Source organism: Lathyrus oleraceus, chromosome 1 (assembly GCF_024323335.1).
Source record: "Lathyrus oleraceus cultivar Zhongwan6 chromosome 1, CAAS_Psat_ZW6_1.0, whole genome shotgun sequence".
In the NCBI taxonomy this organism is placed as follows: domain Eukaryota; kingdom Viridiplantae; phylum Streptophyta; class Magnoliopsida; order Fabales; family Fabaceae; genus Lathyrus; species Lathyrus oleraceus.
The window spans coordinates 284,914,724-284,932,601 of record NC_066579.1 but is presented as its reverse complement, the minus strand read 5'-3'; the positions used below and the strand labels follow the sequence as shown (position 1 = coordinate 284,932,601).

The window sequence follows — 17,878 nt, the reverse complement described above, 5'->3', positions numbered from 1 at the left end:
ACGTGGAAAATACCATCGTCTCTACGAAGTCCACGCGAGTACAAAGTGGAACACAATGCTAGTCGTCTCTTGTTATGAGAAAATTGACAATTAAGATTGGTATAGGAAAGAGCTCATATATTTATAGTGGGCTACTAAAACCTTAGTGCTCTTATTTCAGGATTTTCCAAAATAAATCCGATCTTATTTAATTAAAACTATTTTAATCAAATAAAATATTATTATATTTAACTAAACTCTTTTAATTAAATATTAATTAAATTAAATCATATTTAATTTAATTAACTGTCAATTCTCAGTTATTTAATTAAATCTTATTTAATCAAATAAATTATATTTGTGTTAATTTATTAAATAATACGATTAACATCTTATTAAATTAAATCTTAATTAATTTAATTATTCGTTCCATTATCAGTACTCTTGTGTGTGACCCTGTAGGTTCTCTTTACGTTGCTAATAATATTGAATCATATATTTAATATTATAAATAACGAGCAGTATCTAGCAACACATCATTACTACCAAAGTAACGAGAATGTCATGGGATCTGACATAATATTTTTATGATAATGATCATGCGTATAATTATCATTTTGCCCTTATATCTATATTGAACACAAGGCATATAATTTGTCACACTTGTATAGTTCGATATTTTATTCATTAATCCCTGAGTATACTTGATAATAACAAATAAGTCAAATATCTCATATCAACTTATTTGAGCACGACCATGTATTTTATAGTCATACTCTATCAAGGGATCCACATATATTACTCCTGTATATGTAGGAGGGGCAAATCCCATCTAGGCCACTCACGAACCTCGACATGATTTGTAAAGTACCCATAAACCATCTTTATGGTCATCCTATTATGAATAATGTTTGATTGAGAATAAAGTACTTGAGTCCACATCTAGGGTCCATAGTGGTTTCAGGTCGAAGGGTGGTATACACCATTATCACTATGAGAATAACTTATGATACTTACATAAAAAACTATGTAGTATTCTCATGGTGGGTCAATCTAGTGTAAAAATGACTCCTAATATTTATACCTACATGAACACTTGATATCTCATATCCATGACTTGTGAGATATAATCATCAGCTTGCTCATATAATGGTCTTTATGCATTACTATTGTCCTATTTGATAGTAAAGCTTGACTACAAATACTTTAAGAACAACGTCCTTATGTTTAATGATATCTCACGATTAAGTCACACTTAATAGGTTATTAAACAAACTAATTATTCTTAGGATTTTATTATGTAATATTAAAGTAACATAATAAATATGTTAGGTCTCTGTTTTTATTATTGGCAACAATTTTGTTAAAACTTGTATCACAACAAGATGTTGACCAAGATGTCGTGACATGTTGATCAGACATCTTTGCAGGTTTTGTTTTACTTCTTCAAAGACTTATTTTATCATGAGATATATGAATATTCTCTGAATATTCAGCTATTATATCTGACTGTCCAAGAAGGTTTATTTTAGGAACTCTTATTTCGTTTCCAGTTGTGCACTTGTTTCATAAAAATGGATGTTGAGACATTTTAAGGAAACATTAGATCAAATTTGATTTGATTCTGCATAAGATTGTGCATAATGAATGTTGAAACATTTAAGAAAACATTTGATTTGATTCTGCAGAAGATTGCGCAAACTGGACGTCGAAACATTTAAGGAAACATTTGGTTTGATTCTGCAGAAGATTCTGCAGACTGGATGTCAAAACATTTAAGGAAACATTTGATTTGATTTTGTCGAAGATTGTGCAAACTGGATTTCCAAACATTTAAGGACACATCAGATTTGATTCTGCAAAATGAATGTCAAAACATTTAAGGAGACATCAGATTTGATTATGCATAATGGATGTCAAAACATTTAGGAAGATATTTGATTTGATTATGCATAATGGATGTCAAAACATTTAAGGAGATATCAGATTTGATTATGCATAATGGATGTCAAAACATTTAAGGAGACATCAAATTTGATTTGATCAAATATTATGTAGAACATATGTCAAAAGATTTAAGGAGACATCATATTTGATTTAATCTGATTTGATTTGATTTGATTTGATTTGGATCTGCTGATTTTTTAGCCCGTACCTCATGCTATTCTGGGGCTATTTAAAGGGTGATTCTAAACCTATGAAAAGGAAGAAGTTGCGCTGGAAATTGTTATTGTTAGGTTTTAGTTGTCGTTGTTATTTGTGATCCATTATAGTATCTCTTTGATACTTGAATTGGACTGAGTTTATTGAGTTGTAATTATGAATCACTCATGAGATTTTAAGCAAGAGTGTATTTTGTTTCATTGGAAGTGTGTCTTCTGTTCTTTGATTGTTTTTAGTTGTTATCACTGTTGTGTGATTGAAGGGAAGTGAAAGGGGTCTCATACCTAGGAGGGTCTTAGATAGAAATTCCATGGGTAGTGATTAGGTGAGAAGTTTGTAAAACCAAAGGTTGCTTAGAAGTTCAAACTAATACTATTATAGTGGATTTCCTTCCTGGCTTGGATGCCCCCAAATGTAGGTGACGTTGCACCGAATTGGGTTAACAATTGACCTGTGTTATTTAATTTTTGCTTTTTACATTATAATTATTTCTGGTGTGACATGTCATGAACCTGGTGTCATGACATTATATAAGACATTTGTTATCTGCTTACTATTATTGTTGTGTCAAGTCATGATATTAGTGTCGTGACATCGTATACGACATCTGATATCTGCGTACCAGAATTTCAATTGGCATTAGAGCAGACACCCTATTCTGTTTTGGGTGAGCTCTAGGGAGATACTTTCTGGTACTCTGGAAGGAGGAATTGTTAACAAACCACTCATCTTAGATGGCACCAACTATGACTATTGGAAGGAGCATATGGTGACATTCCTAAAATCTATGGATAACAAGACTTAGAAAGTTATCATCAAGGGTTGGGAACATCCTGTTGTGAAGGACAAAGATGGGAAGGCTACTACTTACTTGAAGCCTGAAGAGGACTGGTCTAAGGAAGAAGATGAACTGGCTCTTGGAAACTCCAAAGCTTTGAATGCTCTATTCAATGGAGTTGACAAAAACATATTCAGGTTAATAAACACTTGTACTGTGGCCAAAGATGCATGGGAAATTCTTAGAACCACCCATGAGGCACATCTAAAGTGAAGATGTCTAAACTTCAACTTCTCACTACCAGATTTGAGAATCTAAAGATGAAAGATGATGAGAGTATTCAAGATTTTCACATGAATGTTCTTGAAATAGAAAATTCATCTAGTGCCTTGGGAGAGAAGATGTCATAGGAAAAGCTGGTTAGAAAAATTCTCAGGTCCCTACGTAAGAAATTTGACATGAAGGTCACAACCATTGAAGAAGCCTAAGACATCAGCAACATAAGAGTAGATGAACTTGTTTAGTCACTCCAAAATTTTGAATTGGGTATTAGTGACAAATCTGAAAAGAAGAACAAAAGCATAACTTTTGTATCCAACACTGAAGATGAAGAGGATCAATGTGACTTGGAGATTGATGAAGGAACTTCTAATGCCATTGTGCTTCTTGGGAAGCAATTCAATAAGGTGTTGAAGAAAATGTATAGGGAGTCAATACCTGATGTCTAGAACATGTCATTCAACATCAGTAAGAACAATGATTCTCAGATAAAATCAAGAAAAGAAGAAAAGCCCAATCAAGGAAAATGTATTTAGTGTCATGAATGTGAGGGTTTTGATCACATTAGATCAGAATGTCCCACGTATCTCAAGAAACAAAAGAATGGCTCGTCTGTTTCTTTGTCTGATGATTTTGAAGGTGAAACTAATGATGAAACTGCTAAGCATGTTGCAGCTTTCACTGGTAGATATGAATCTGATGAATATTCTTGTGATGAGGATGTCTATTATGAAGAATTGGTTGCTTCCTACAAAGAGCTTTGTATCAGAAGTGAAGAGGTATGTAAGACATGAGAAGAGCAGAAGAGAATCATAGCTCAACTACAGGATGAAAAAGATAAACTTTTATCTATTGTCACTAATCTTGAAAATGAGGTAACTCTATTGTCTTCTAAACTTGAAAACATGGCCAAATCCAAAAGAATGTTGAACAATGGTCTGATATGCTAGATGAAATTCTTCAAGTTGGAAAAGGGGATGAAAACTTAAAAGGTATAGGTTTTAATTACCAATATCAAAATAAACAAGGAAAAACCTCTGTGACAAAATTTATTCCTCCAGAAAGGAAGTATGAGCCCATGATGTCCGACCAAATGTTACAACATCCTGCCAGACATCAAGAAACTCAAACTAAAGTCAAGTTTTGCCTTGGAAATGTCATTATTATGGTAAATATGGACATATAAAGCCTTTCTGCTACAGACTGTATGGTTATCCAAAACATCCAACATATCCTGGGGTTAATCATGTAATGATTAAAACTAGAAATGAATGGAAACATAAGGTTGTTGTCTCTAGTCTTATAGCTCATACTTCTCTTAGAGCTTCATATAGACAAGATTGGTATTTTTAAGTGGTTGTTCAAGACACATGGTAGGGGTCAAGAAGTATTTGGTGGAAATTAATTCATATTCTTCTAGTTTTGTCACGTTTGGTAATAGAGCTAAAGGTGAAATTAAGGGTATAAGAAAGATGGGTTGCACTGGTCTTCCTAGACTAGATGATGTTATGCTTATGAAAGGATTGACTTTAAATCTTATCAGCATTAGTCAGTTAGGTGATCAAGGTTTAAAAGTCAATTTCACCAAGTCAGAGTGTTTGGTTACAAATGAGAAGAATGGTGTTCTAATGAGAGGAATTGAGTCTAAGGATAATTTTTATTTATGGATACCACAAGAAACTACTTGTTCTTCCACATGCATAATGTCCAAGGAAGATGAAGTCAAGTTGTGGAACCAGAAGCTTGAACATTTGAATCTCAAAGGGATATCTCTTGGTTACTCTACAAACACCAGAGCTTACATGGTATTTAACTCCAGAACTAAGGGCATGATGTAATCCATTAATGTCGTGGTTGATGATTCAATTATTGTAAAAGGGACTGATGTTGATGAAGATGTTGGAACATCATCTCAGCAGACTGATGCTTCTAAAAATATGGAATACATTTAGTCAAACATTGAGCCAATAAGGGATGAATCAGATGCTTCTGCTGATATTTGAGCTATTTGTTTTTCTGTTTGTTTTTGTATGTTTTTTTTGCCTTTGCTCTGAATATTGCACCTTTGTGTGCCATGGTCTGTTCCTCTAATTCACATGTTCTGCTACTGCTTTGCTTTATTATTTTGTTGCCATTGATGAATGTCTGCTTGGTTTGTCATATTTTGGCTAAAACAGGGGAGTAAGTAGTGTAGAGTTGTGCGCTTGATTTTTTTTCTTTGTGAAGGTTATTTCTTTGAGGGGGAACATGTTTCTTGTGTGATAGGGGGTTATTTATGTGTTATTGATCATGACATTCATGAGGAGTTTGATCTGGTTATGCTTAGGTTGTTGTGTACTTGCTATGATGTCAGACATAATGCCTTGACATTTTGTTTCAGAGAATTTTGTTTGTGCCTAGGTTGTTGTGTACTTGCTGTGATCTCAGACATAATGTCTTGACATTTTATTCCAGAGAATTATGTTTGTGCTTAGCTTGTTGTATGCTTACTATGATGTCAGACGGGATGTCTTGACATTTTGTTTCTGAAGGAGGCTTGGAGTATGAGAGTCTATTTCTCTCTATGTGTTTTCTGTGAGGTTGGGTTTCTTCAACTTATTTATGTTGTGTGTGCCTCTGATATGTTTTGGTGTTATACAAAGTGTTTGGTTGTTTGGTTTTTCTGCTTATGATTATTGTTGTTGTTTTATCTTTTCGATGCAAAGGTTATTTTAGCCAAAATTTGCCAAATGCGGAGATTGTTAGGTCTGTGTTTTTATGATTGATAACAATTTTGTTAAAACTTGTATCATATCAAGATATTAACCAAGATGTCGTAACATGTTGATCAAACATCTTTGCATATTTTGTTTTACTTCTTGGAAGACTTATTTTATTATGAGATATATGAAGATTCTCTGAATATTCAGCTATCATATATGATTGTCCAAGATGGTTTATTTTAAGAACTCTTGTTTCATTTCCAACTGTGCACTTGTTTCATAAAAAGGGATGTTGAGATATTTTAAGGAAACATTAGATCTGATTTGAGTTGATTCTGCATAAGATTGTGCATAATGGATGTCGAAACATTTAAGGAAACATTTGATTTGATTATGCAAAAGATTATGCAGGCTGGATGTCGAAACATTTAAGGAAACATTTGGTTTGATTCTGCAGAAGATTGTGCAGACTGGATATCGAAACATTTAAGGAAACACTTGATTTGATTATGAAGAAGATTGTTCAAACTGGATGTCGAAACATTTAAGGAGACATCAAATTTGATTATGCAGAATGAATGTCAAAACATTTAAAAAGACACCTAATTTGATTCTGCAGAATGGATCTCAAAACATTTAAGGAAATATCAAATTTGATTATGCATAATGGATGTCAAAACATTTAAGGAGACATAAGATTTGATTCTGCATAATGTATGTTAAAACATTTAAGGAAACATCATATTTAATTTGATCAAATATTATACATAACAGATGTCAAAACATTTAAGGAGACATCAAATTTGATTAGATCAAATTTGATTTGTTTTGGATCTGCTAATTTTTTAGCCTGAAACCTTGCTATTATGGGGCTATTTAAAGGAGGATTATAAACCTAAGAAAAGGAAGAAGTTGCACTGGAAATTTTTATTGTTAGGGTTTAGTTGTCGTTGTTATTTGTGAGTCATTCTAGTATCTCTTTGATACTTGAATTGGACTGAGTTTATTGAGTTGTAATTGTGAATCACTCATGAGCTTTTAAGAAAGAGTGTATTCTGTTTCATTTGAAGTGTGTCTTCTGTTCTTTGATTGTTTTCACTTGTTACCACTGTTGTGTGATTGAAGGGAAGTGAAAGGGGTATCATATATAGGAGAGTCTTAGATAGAAATTCCATGGATAGTGATTAAGTGAGAAGTTTGCAAAACCATAGATTGTTTAGAACTTCAAACTAATACTATTATAGTGGATTTCCTTCCTGGCTTGGATGCCCCCAGATGTAGGTGACGTTGCACCGAATTAGGTTAACAATTGACATGTGTTATTTACTTTCTGCTTTTTACACTGTAATTGTTTCTGGTGTGACATGTCTTGAACCTGGTGTCATGACATCGTATACGATATTTGTTATCTGCTTACTATTATTGTTGTGCGAAGTCCTGATATTAGTTTTGTGACATCGCCTACGACATCTGCTATCTGTGTACCAGAATTTCAAAATACAATGCCCGATTATAAATATATATATATATATATATATATATATATATATATATATATATATATATAACAAATAACATATATCGAATTCATGATACAAAAGCAAATACAACCAATACGAATTGGCTATTATAGCTTACTCCAAACATCTCCCACTAACACTAGATCCATTAAGATATATAACTTAACATATATGTGCCCATTATGTGCGTCAAGCATCATCTAAGCATGATAGTTTATTAGGGTATAAGGAACTCTTTCCTATGTTGGTAATATACACCTCTTCCAATTTTAACTTCCAATCTTCTGTCAAAATAAATTGAAGTGTCAAAATATATATACATGGATTATTAATGAGATATAGTTTTCTGAACTTGCAAGATTAACCCATTATCATCGTGAATGAGATCAATAGGACATGCAATACAAAAAACACAACTTTCTTCAAAAGAATTAGAAAAGTGATCAAAATTATATATTTGACCTTTGTACTTGAAACGACAATTTCTGAAGCCTTTTTTAACTTATACAGTTGTCATTCAAGCATAACATTTATTTTATACTGTGATATGGATATATATTTCATAAATTTCATAATAACATCATTGTAACTCCTTTATAATGATTATTCCCATCTACTCTCAAGAAAAGGAACACTATGTCCTTTTAAGATATCCATAGACCTGCTTTATGGTGGTCTAGTGATGAACACTTCAATCATTTTGGTGCTTATTGTTTATGCTCATAACATATGGTGCATCTAGTGCAATATATATCATGTTGTCCTTTTTCTCAGCCAATGAGGTAAGACATTATTTGCTATACCAAACATCATGTCACACATGCAATGATCTTAATGTGATATTATGCATATTAGGTGTCTAACACTTCTTTGGAATATGTACTTGTGCTAGGATTGAAATTCATCAACCATATATCTCTATAGATTTTGATTCCTAACCTTTTAGAAAACCTCACCTAAGCGTCAAAACCATTTCCTTAACCATGTCCTACATTACTCCCACTAACCTTTTGTGTGAATAAGATTTAAACTTGACATTTATTAATCCAAGTTTTCAAAAATAAAAAACTTCACAAATAAAAGGATTTAACTCCAAGAAGCTTACTCTAATCCATAATTGGATTCAAACGACTTATACTTCTTTTAGAATCAAGATCATATATGATCTTCTCTAAATCTCATGCTAGATGAACCAATTTTACAACAACAACTCCCTTGTTGAATTGGTTCATGTTCCATTCTCATAAAGATATGTATTTTCTAGTGCTTAAATTTCTTCAAGTTCTATATCACTCCCACTGGCTCCTTTAGATACATAATATCTCTAAATGAATACTCCACTTCTAACGACAAAACAATTTTCTCCTATAAAGTGTTATACAACATATGTCCCAAAATTTCATTAGGATACATCCAGAAATACATCTTCATCTAGATTGTAATCAAGTTTACTTAATAAACCTTACAACCCAAATGATCATAAAGACAAAATGGGCACTCTTACCTTCATATCAAGTATGGTGTTTATACGACTACTTTAAATGGAATTGGTTATGTATATGAATAATTGTATGTAAAATAATTTATATATAAAAAAAAGTCACAAAGATATAATTGAGCAATATTAGATCGAAGAATGTCAAACATGATATGATTTAAATTATCATTATATTCTTTATATACATATTTACCACAACGAACAATTTGTATGGTCTTAATACCTTTTCCAATGGTTTCCGTCTACTTCATTCTTGAACCCTTCTCAAAAGAATTCTAACTCGTGTCACATATACAAATCCACAATTATTGAGTTTGTCAGTAATATAACTGAATTAAGAGAAACAAAATTCATCTAGCAAATATGTTTAAAGGTCCATATACATCACACATGTATATAATTAAGACATATAATATGTCCTTTCACTTTAGTCGATGATTTGAGACATTAGATATATCTTCCAAAACTAATACTTGCATCTATCAAATGATATAAAACCAAATGAATCCAACAATCTATTCTCATAGACGTTGAAGATGCATCTCTTCGTTATTTGGACTAAACATTAATGTCATTGATATACACAAGGTTCAAATCTTATTTGATCCATCCTATAATTGTTACAGATGAGCTTATCAAGATCGTAAAACTCAAATCCGCTACTTGATTTAGTATTGAAACCACTATTTTGGATAATCATAACAACACTTGTCCATTATGAAAACATGCACTCTTTACCTTGTTAATACAAAACTTTGAATTAATGTTTCTTTTACTAAATGAAACTTAATAACAATTATTTGGCTTCAAACCAAGCTCTAATCTAAGTCTAACCATAAGCTCTTATAGTCAACGAAAACTTGTTGTTCCATTCTAGACGTAAGATGACTCAAATTATAATCAATATCCGACTTCTTTAAAGACTCTTCACATTCTTATAAATGTGAGATCAATATATAGTATCACATACACATGATGTAGAAATAAACAATCTAAATTTCTATAACTAAATGTATGAAGAAAAACTATAACTTCTTTCTTCTACTTTGACTCTTTTGATAACCATTAACAATTTGCTTCTTTCAACACATAAAATCACTCTCTTCCTCTAGAACCGTGTTTTTCTGCCAAAATTCAAAGGAATATAAAGTGAATCGCATTCCTTTTTATAATTAATCTATTTAGCATCACAAAGTACTTTCTTTTCCTTTCAACAAGATGTGGTAGATATATTTAAAATATATTAATAATGAATTTAATCTACCTATCCGAGACAATCTCAAATAGAACTTGTGACCAACTATTTGATATATAAGAAATCCAAATTTTAAATATCAAAACTATTTTAGATCCATTTGGATTCCTAACTTGTATAGAAAAGACCTTGAAAACTTTTACATTTCTCATATCTTGTATTTCTTGTTTTAAAAGACAATCCCTGAGGTTAACGGTCATATCATTCTCTGTGATGACTACAATTATGAGATATATTATATCTAGACATTTGACTTGATCCTTCTCATAAGTATCATTCTTCAAATATAGTTATATTCGGTTGTTAGGAATTGGTTGCTTAAGAACATGCAATTTTTTCTCATGCTTGAGAATAGTTCTCAATTTCTGTACTAATTTAGAAACTCCTTTATGATTCTTACGTTCTTCATAAGGACATTTCACAGTAAAATATAAAATAAAATGCATAAGAAATTCTAACTATAAAACGTGTAAAAAGATTGTATCAAATTAAATCATTTTAGCAAGGACTTTTATTAAAATGCTCCCACTATTTTGACTCAAACCAAATGACCCTCAACATTTGATTCGGAAAATCCCGTTGGAAGATTTTCTAGTGGGTCGAGATCCATGTTTCACTATATTTTAAGTCTGCATAGGCGGATTACATAAAACTTTGTTATTTAGGTAGAAACTATTTCCAATTGTATCTAATACAACTATCGAATTTTATCAGTTGAGTGAATAACTCCTTATTCTAATCCATCATATAAATTGTTCTCAACTCTTGCGTCTAAACATATATAATCTTATTATATTAGTTTAGTTAAGTCAAACCCGAAAATTTAGCAGTTGAATATTACATTTATCCCATCGCACCTTACTAATATAAAACATGCACCTTGCATTAGGCGGAACCTACATTATTCGATACTAGTCTTGATGCGTGCTAAATTTTGGAAAGCAATTAACTTAATACTTAATTGAGGTATTTTTCTTAAGTTTTATCTCACATAGTTGTGTATCTCATACACACACATATAAACATATAATACATGCATCACATACACAAAATAAAATTTGGTAATACAGTTATGACTACCTAAAACACAAGAATTAAACGAACTACTTCTTTAAAATTTTCTTTAACCCATGAGCAAGCTTCACCACCAACGTCATCATTTGGCGTTGTCTTCTCTTCAACTCTCTTGAACTCGAACAATGATAATATTTACATAAATAAAATAAATAATTAAATAACACGACACACATGTCATATTTAATAAAAATAAATCACGACACGCAGGTCGTACTTAAACAAATAAACACCAAAATTCTAAGGTCATAGTCGTATACCAAATTATTTAATAATAAATGAAAATAGATTATCAATTTCTAAATATTGACGCCTCAACACTTGACGCTTTTTGCGAACCCTAAAGGCACAACTCTTGCACCGTCACAAACCCTAATGCATAAGCATTCATACCATCAAAAAGTAACGATCGATTATTCAATATGATTGATCAAAATGTCATTTCTTCACCATACAAATGTCAGATTCCAAAGTAGAATGCACATTGATCATTCAAATGTATAACAATCATTACATTGATTTAATGGATGAAATAAAATAGTGAATTAAATACAATAACTTTGCATTAGAAATATTTATATCTTATACAAAATTATCAATTATGTTTGTATCACTTACAGATGATCGAAATATCATTATTTCACCATACAAATGTCAGATTCTGAAGCATAATTAACAACGAACATCTCTTGATTATACAAACACATGATATTAATATTTAGTATTAAATAATAAACATTTTCTATTATTATTATTATTATTATCATTATAAATTATTATAATAATAAACAAACCAAACCTATATACTTGACATCATTGTCACAGCAACAACAAACTGGAGATATTACGGTGAATAAATGTTACAATTCTCTTGCGGCAATATTCAAAACAACCAAGTAAAATAACTGAGTCACAATTCAAAAAAAACTTGAATAGCATGAAATTATAACAACTTAAAAAGAAAGAATTAATCACGCTACTGTATTGTAACCACTTAGTCAGATAGGGCATTCATTCTTTACAGAAATTGCAATTTGGTTATCCAAATCATGGTTTTATTTTATTAAATACATACTTTTAATACATGATGCTTACAAATCCCTTTCTAAAACATTTTCAGAACTCAAACATTGTTGTTTAGCAAACTTCAATTAAAATATTTGGGAGCAAACACGAAAAGCCAAATGCAACACTTGCAAATTATAACTATGAATATATCAAAATATAAATAATATTATAAAATTGAATTTAAAAATTTAATCAAAACAAGGCTCGGATACCACTGTTGTGATTTAAGAGGGGGTTTTCAAAAAATTTAACCTCTTAGAAAAACAATCCCGATGAACGGATCTTGATTAAACGATTAATCACAAATGAAACACAACATAAGGATTCTGAATTACCTTCTGAAGTGTGTTTTAACTTTTATCATGAACGTGGAAAATACCATTGTCTCTACGAAGTCCACGCGAGTACAAAGTGGAATGCGGTGCTAGAGATCTCTTGTTCTGAGAAAATTGACAATTAAGATTGGTAGGGGAAAGAGCTTCTCTATTTATAGAGAGCTACTAAAACCCTAGTGCTCTTATTTCGAGCTTTTCCAATATAAGCCTAATCTTATTTAATTAAAACTATTTTAATCAAATACAATATTATTATATTTAACTAAACTCTTTTAATTAAATATCAATTAAATTGAATCATATTTAATTTAATTAACTATCAATTCTCATTTATTTAATTACTAGTAAAGGACCCGTGCGTTCGCACGGGTCGCGCAAGTGCAATAATTTATTTTTAAAAAATTAAAATATAATATATATTTTTGTTTATATATCTATATATATATATATATATATATATATATATATATATATATATGATTGGATCAACGTACACAAATTTATTGCATAAGTGTTTTTTTTAATGTAATGGATGTTAAATGATCAATAAATGGGTTCAAAAAATTTCCACAAATAACTTTTTCCAGTTTGGGACATAATAAAGTAAAACATTATTAACAATTTTAGTTTAAATTGTGAGAAATAAGTCCAGCAACAAAAATGATTTAACTTCGTACAATTCTTTGGTCCTTAAAAAACTGGGTTTATACAAAACCTGCCCGCAACCTTTTAGGAAGTGATGATTCATTACCCTGTAAAAAACAATTACATCCATATAAACAAATGTTAAAACATAATGTATATTTTATACAACTCATTCAATAAAATTCTAATAATAAACAACGACATTTGTTGATATAATATAACTAATGAAAAACTTATGTTCTATAAGTTTTCAAAAACTTCTTTGAACACGACGTTTGTTGTAGAATTCAATGGATGGTTATCCTTGTCATGGATTAATATCTTAAGCCCTTTTTTGCTTTTGACCCTTGATATTGCAACATATAGTTGACCATGACTAAATACACTTCTAGGCAAATACAATCCAACATAATTCAATGACTGGCCTTGAGATTTGTTAATTGTCATAGCATAACATATAGTTATGGGAAATTGCCTTATAGTCATTTTGAATGGCCACGGAGATTGTGTTGGAGTCATATCCATTCTTGGAATATAGATAACCCCTCCAATATTCTTTCCAGATATAATCTTTGCCTCGATAACGTGGTTTGCCAATCTTGTAACTATAAGCCTTGTTCCATTGCAGAGACCTTCAGGTTGATCAGTGTTTCGAAGCAACATAATAGGGGTCCCAATCTTCAATTTAATCTTGTGGTTAGGTAGACCGGAAGTTGTAAGTGTATTCAAAAATTCCGGGGTCAAAACATCAAAAGCTTCATTTCCTTCACCGTCAAAAGTGTCTACAGAATCTGAACTTAAATATTCCTTTTCTTCACCTTTGGGAAATTTTTTGAAATTTTATTATTATAAATCTATGTTAGTACATATAAATATATGAATGTATCTATAAATATGTTTACAATGGATAACACATACCTGGTATGAATCCCAAAACGTATTGATTTATGATGTCAACCGTTTCAATTGTTCCTGCCAATATAGCTCTTGATTGCAAAAATTCTGGATTCTTGTAATTGTTAAGAAAATTCGGATATGTTTCACTAACAATGGCTTCTAGTGGATCATCATAGTTAGAAATTAAGAAATCATTTGGAATAGGAATATTCGTGTAACCATCGTTAGGTTCTTCCAATTTCCCATCGCCAACTTTTAATATCCAATTAGAAAACAATTCTAATTCAGATGTACTTGAAGTATTGCCGGCTTGTTGGAGTCGCATGTTCTTTGTAAGCTTCAGCACAACACAATGATCCCAGATGTATGATGAATTTATTGTAGAATGTATTATATCTGAACGGCTGCCCCTTGGTACAACTGGTAATATTTGCCGAAAATCTCCACCAAATACAATTACTTTCCCTCCGAATAATTTGTCAGAACAATTGGAACGCCCCATTATGTCTTTAAGGGTTTTATCAAACGCTTCAAAACAAAATCTGTGTGCCATTGGAGCTTCATCCCAAATTATCAACTTTGCCATTTTAGTAGCTCTGCACGATCACTACCTTTGTCGATATTACATGTAGAAGACTCCATTGTAGGTATTGGAATCTTGAACATTGAATGAGCCGTTCGACCTCTTGGAAGTAGTAGTGAAGCTATGCCCGATGAAGCAACAGTTAAACAAATTTGTTTCTTTGATCTTATGTAGGAAGCTAGAGTTCTCCACATGTAGGTTTTCCCTGTGCCACCGTATCCATACAAAAAAATACGCCTCCTTGTTGATTGTTTACTGCTTCCATTATTCGCTTGAATACACCTCTTTGCTCATCTAATTTAAAAAAAATACATAGCAAACATGCAGTGAATAAATTAATTATACATTAAAAAAAATTGTAAGATAAAATCATACTTTAAAAGTTAACTTTATAAAATAATGATAAAACTTACAAACATTTAACATATTTACCTGTAAGATTTAAGAACAAATTATTGTATTCTTGCAATTGTTCGGCTGGATTGTAAATCCACTCTTCGTATATGAGCTTATTTCCTAATTGCTCAACCACATATCCACTTGGATAAGGCATTCCAGCAAATTCCTTTAGACTTCGGCTCTTCCTTTGAAGATTTCGTTCAATCTCAATTAATGTTAAATTCATTATCTCTTCATCTGACAACCTCAAACCTTTATACAATAGTAATTATAAGTGTAAACTATAAAACAAATTTACTTTTAAGAATCAAACAAATAAATATAATAATAATTCACAATATAGGAAAAATAATACCTCTATTGTTTGCAATTCGTTGTTGAGCATATAGTATTCCATCAGCTAAGAGATGACATGTTTTACTCCATACATGTCTTGGCCTGTTAATGTTGCCTGATAATAACATGTGAACAAATAGTAATCTCAAATATTGACCTGAACCCCAATGATTTGCCTCTTTAATAGCTGCAATGAATTCTCTATCATCGCCGATAAAACCCATAACAAAACAAGCATCCCGGAAAGTATCATATTTTACGTTGTTCACTATTTTTATATCATTATAACTGCGGGGGCCTTTGACATGTGTGAGAATCAATCTAAGATAGTACAATTTGCCAGTTGTTGGAGGAACCCATATAAGCCTACCAATTGTGTAACCTTTTTGACGGGGTTTCCATTCTCTTTTTTTCTTAACATAAACAAATTTTGAAACAAATTTGCTGTAAGTTAAATTTTGTGCTTCAGGATACTTGCAATTTGCTTCGAACCATGATGTAAACATCGATTCAGTTACACTTGGTTTTTCCAGAATTGTATTGATACGATCAAAATCAGTGTAATATACCGAATTTTGACCTTCACAATGAAAGTACAGTCTCTCAACAACTGGTTTTCTACCATGGATTGGAAAGGAGAATATCCTCCAAGATGCTTCACTCGGAGAAACGTACCTACAAATAATATAATGAAAGGAAATGGATTTAAAATTAATAGAATGATTATTGTAGACAGAATATATAAATTTTATTATAACACATATAGTCAAAACAGTGTGCATATAAAATTTTCTACACCATGCATGTAAAGAAAAATTGCACACTTTTAGTTGAAATAGATAAATTGCATGACATCATATTTCAAGTGATATATTAGAAACGTACCTACAATCAATATACTGTTTGATCTCATCAATATTCTGCGGCTGGTTGGAAGTTCCATCATCATTCAGTACAATGGCAGCGGTGATTCTGTCGTAACCTTTGTTGATGTACTTGAATAAGTACTTAATCGATGTACTTTGATTGCACCATTCCATGTTTATGTGAGCTTGGTACTTTGTCAACAACTTTGCATTGTATGGAACAACATTCCGGTTATCGACTTGAATTCCATTCTTAAGAACTGTATGTCCATTGTCCCTTCTTCTATATACCGGAAACCCATCTTGATCAACAATTGTTTCGGGCTGAAATTGTTTTGGAAAATATTTAGAACATTTTCCATCTTTCATGCACGGTGAAGATCGATTTGGAAATCCACACGGGCCATGAATCATGTGAGTTTTAACCAAATTATACAACTCTTCATTGGTATCTTGGTCAGGTATTTCAGCTGAAATAATGCGATCAATATCACTTGGAGTTGGATATTTGTTAGATGGATGGAGGAAAATTAAGATGTGAGCATGTGGTAATCCTCTCTTTTGAAACTCAATTGTATACATATCTATAAAAATAAATATATAAAATATACAATAGTCAGCACACGAATGATAAATTTGAAAATAACAATACGATTAATTGAATATGGAATAAGTTACTCACATGCAAGAACTTTCCCCAATAGACTTTTCTTTGTGAGATCAGACAAAAGCTCATCAATTTTCATTTTAAAGACTCTTGAAATGATGTCAGGATGATCTGATGCTTTTAGATGAACAGAACCAAGCAAACGCTGAATTTCAGGCCAGTTGGGGTTACATGTGAATGTAATGAAAAGATCTGGAAATCCGACATAGCTGCATATTGCCATTCCGTCAAAGTATAGTTGATCCATATATCTACGACTACCAACGTATGAAGAAGGTAGCACAACCCTCTTACCTGTGTTTGACCCGTGCGTTTCTCCATTTGAATTATATTCATTCAAATTGTGATACTTGCCAACCCTCAGTTTTGACTGATTCTTTCGAAGCCACCTAAGTCTTTCTGATTCCATCATTGTAAAACCATTTACCAAAAATTGTTGATAAAGTCTCCTTGATCGCAACAATGTTTGTGCTTCATTAGATCTTGATTGAATTCTAAAGGCCAACCACTCTCTTATTGTAAGTCGATTTTGCTTTGTTGCTTCTTCCCAAGGAATATCTTTATTGTTCTGTTCTGACTGTGTTATGTCTGTGAAGTGGCGAATATTTGTCCCTTTATCAAGGTGCCTCACATTAGGTCTATATCCATCCTCACCATATGGAAATAATAATGGGTACTGATATCCTAAATAACTGGTATGATACTCATCTATCCTTTGAAGTTCGCCACATTGTTTTTTCACTATAATGTCTCTTTTTTTTGCAGTGTCGACATCTCCAACAATTAAAGCAGCTACTTCGGATACAGTAGGTTGATTATATATCCTTCCATCAT

General features: G+C 31.6%; 1 pseudogene; it reads right to left on the bottom strand.

Annotated features, from left to right (window-relative positions):
- Nucleotides 1–13,536: 13,536 nt before the first annotated feature.
- The window catches only part of LOC127103535 (uncharacterized), a 5,765-nt pseudogene continuing 1,423 nt past the window's right edge, over nt 13,537–17,878 (bottom strand).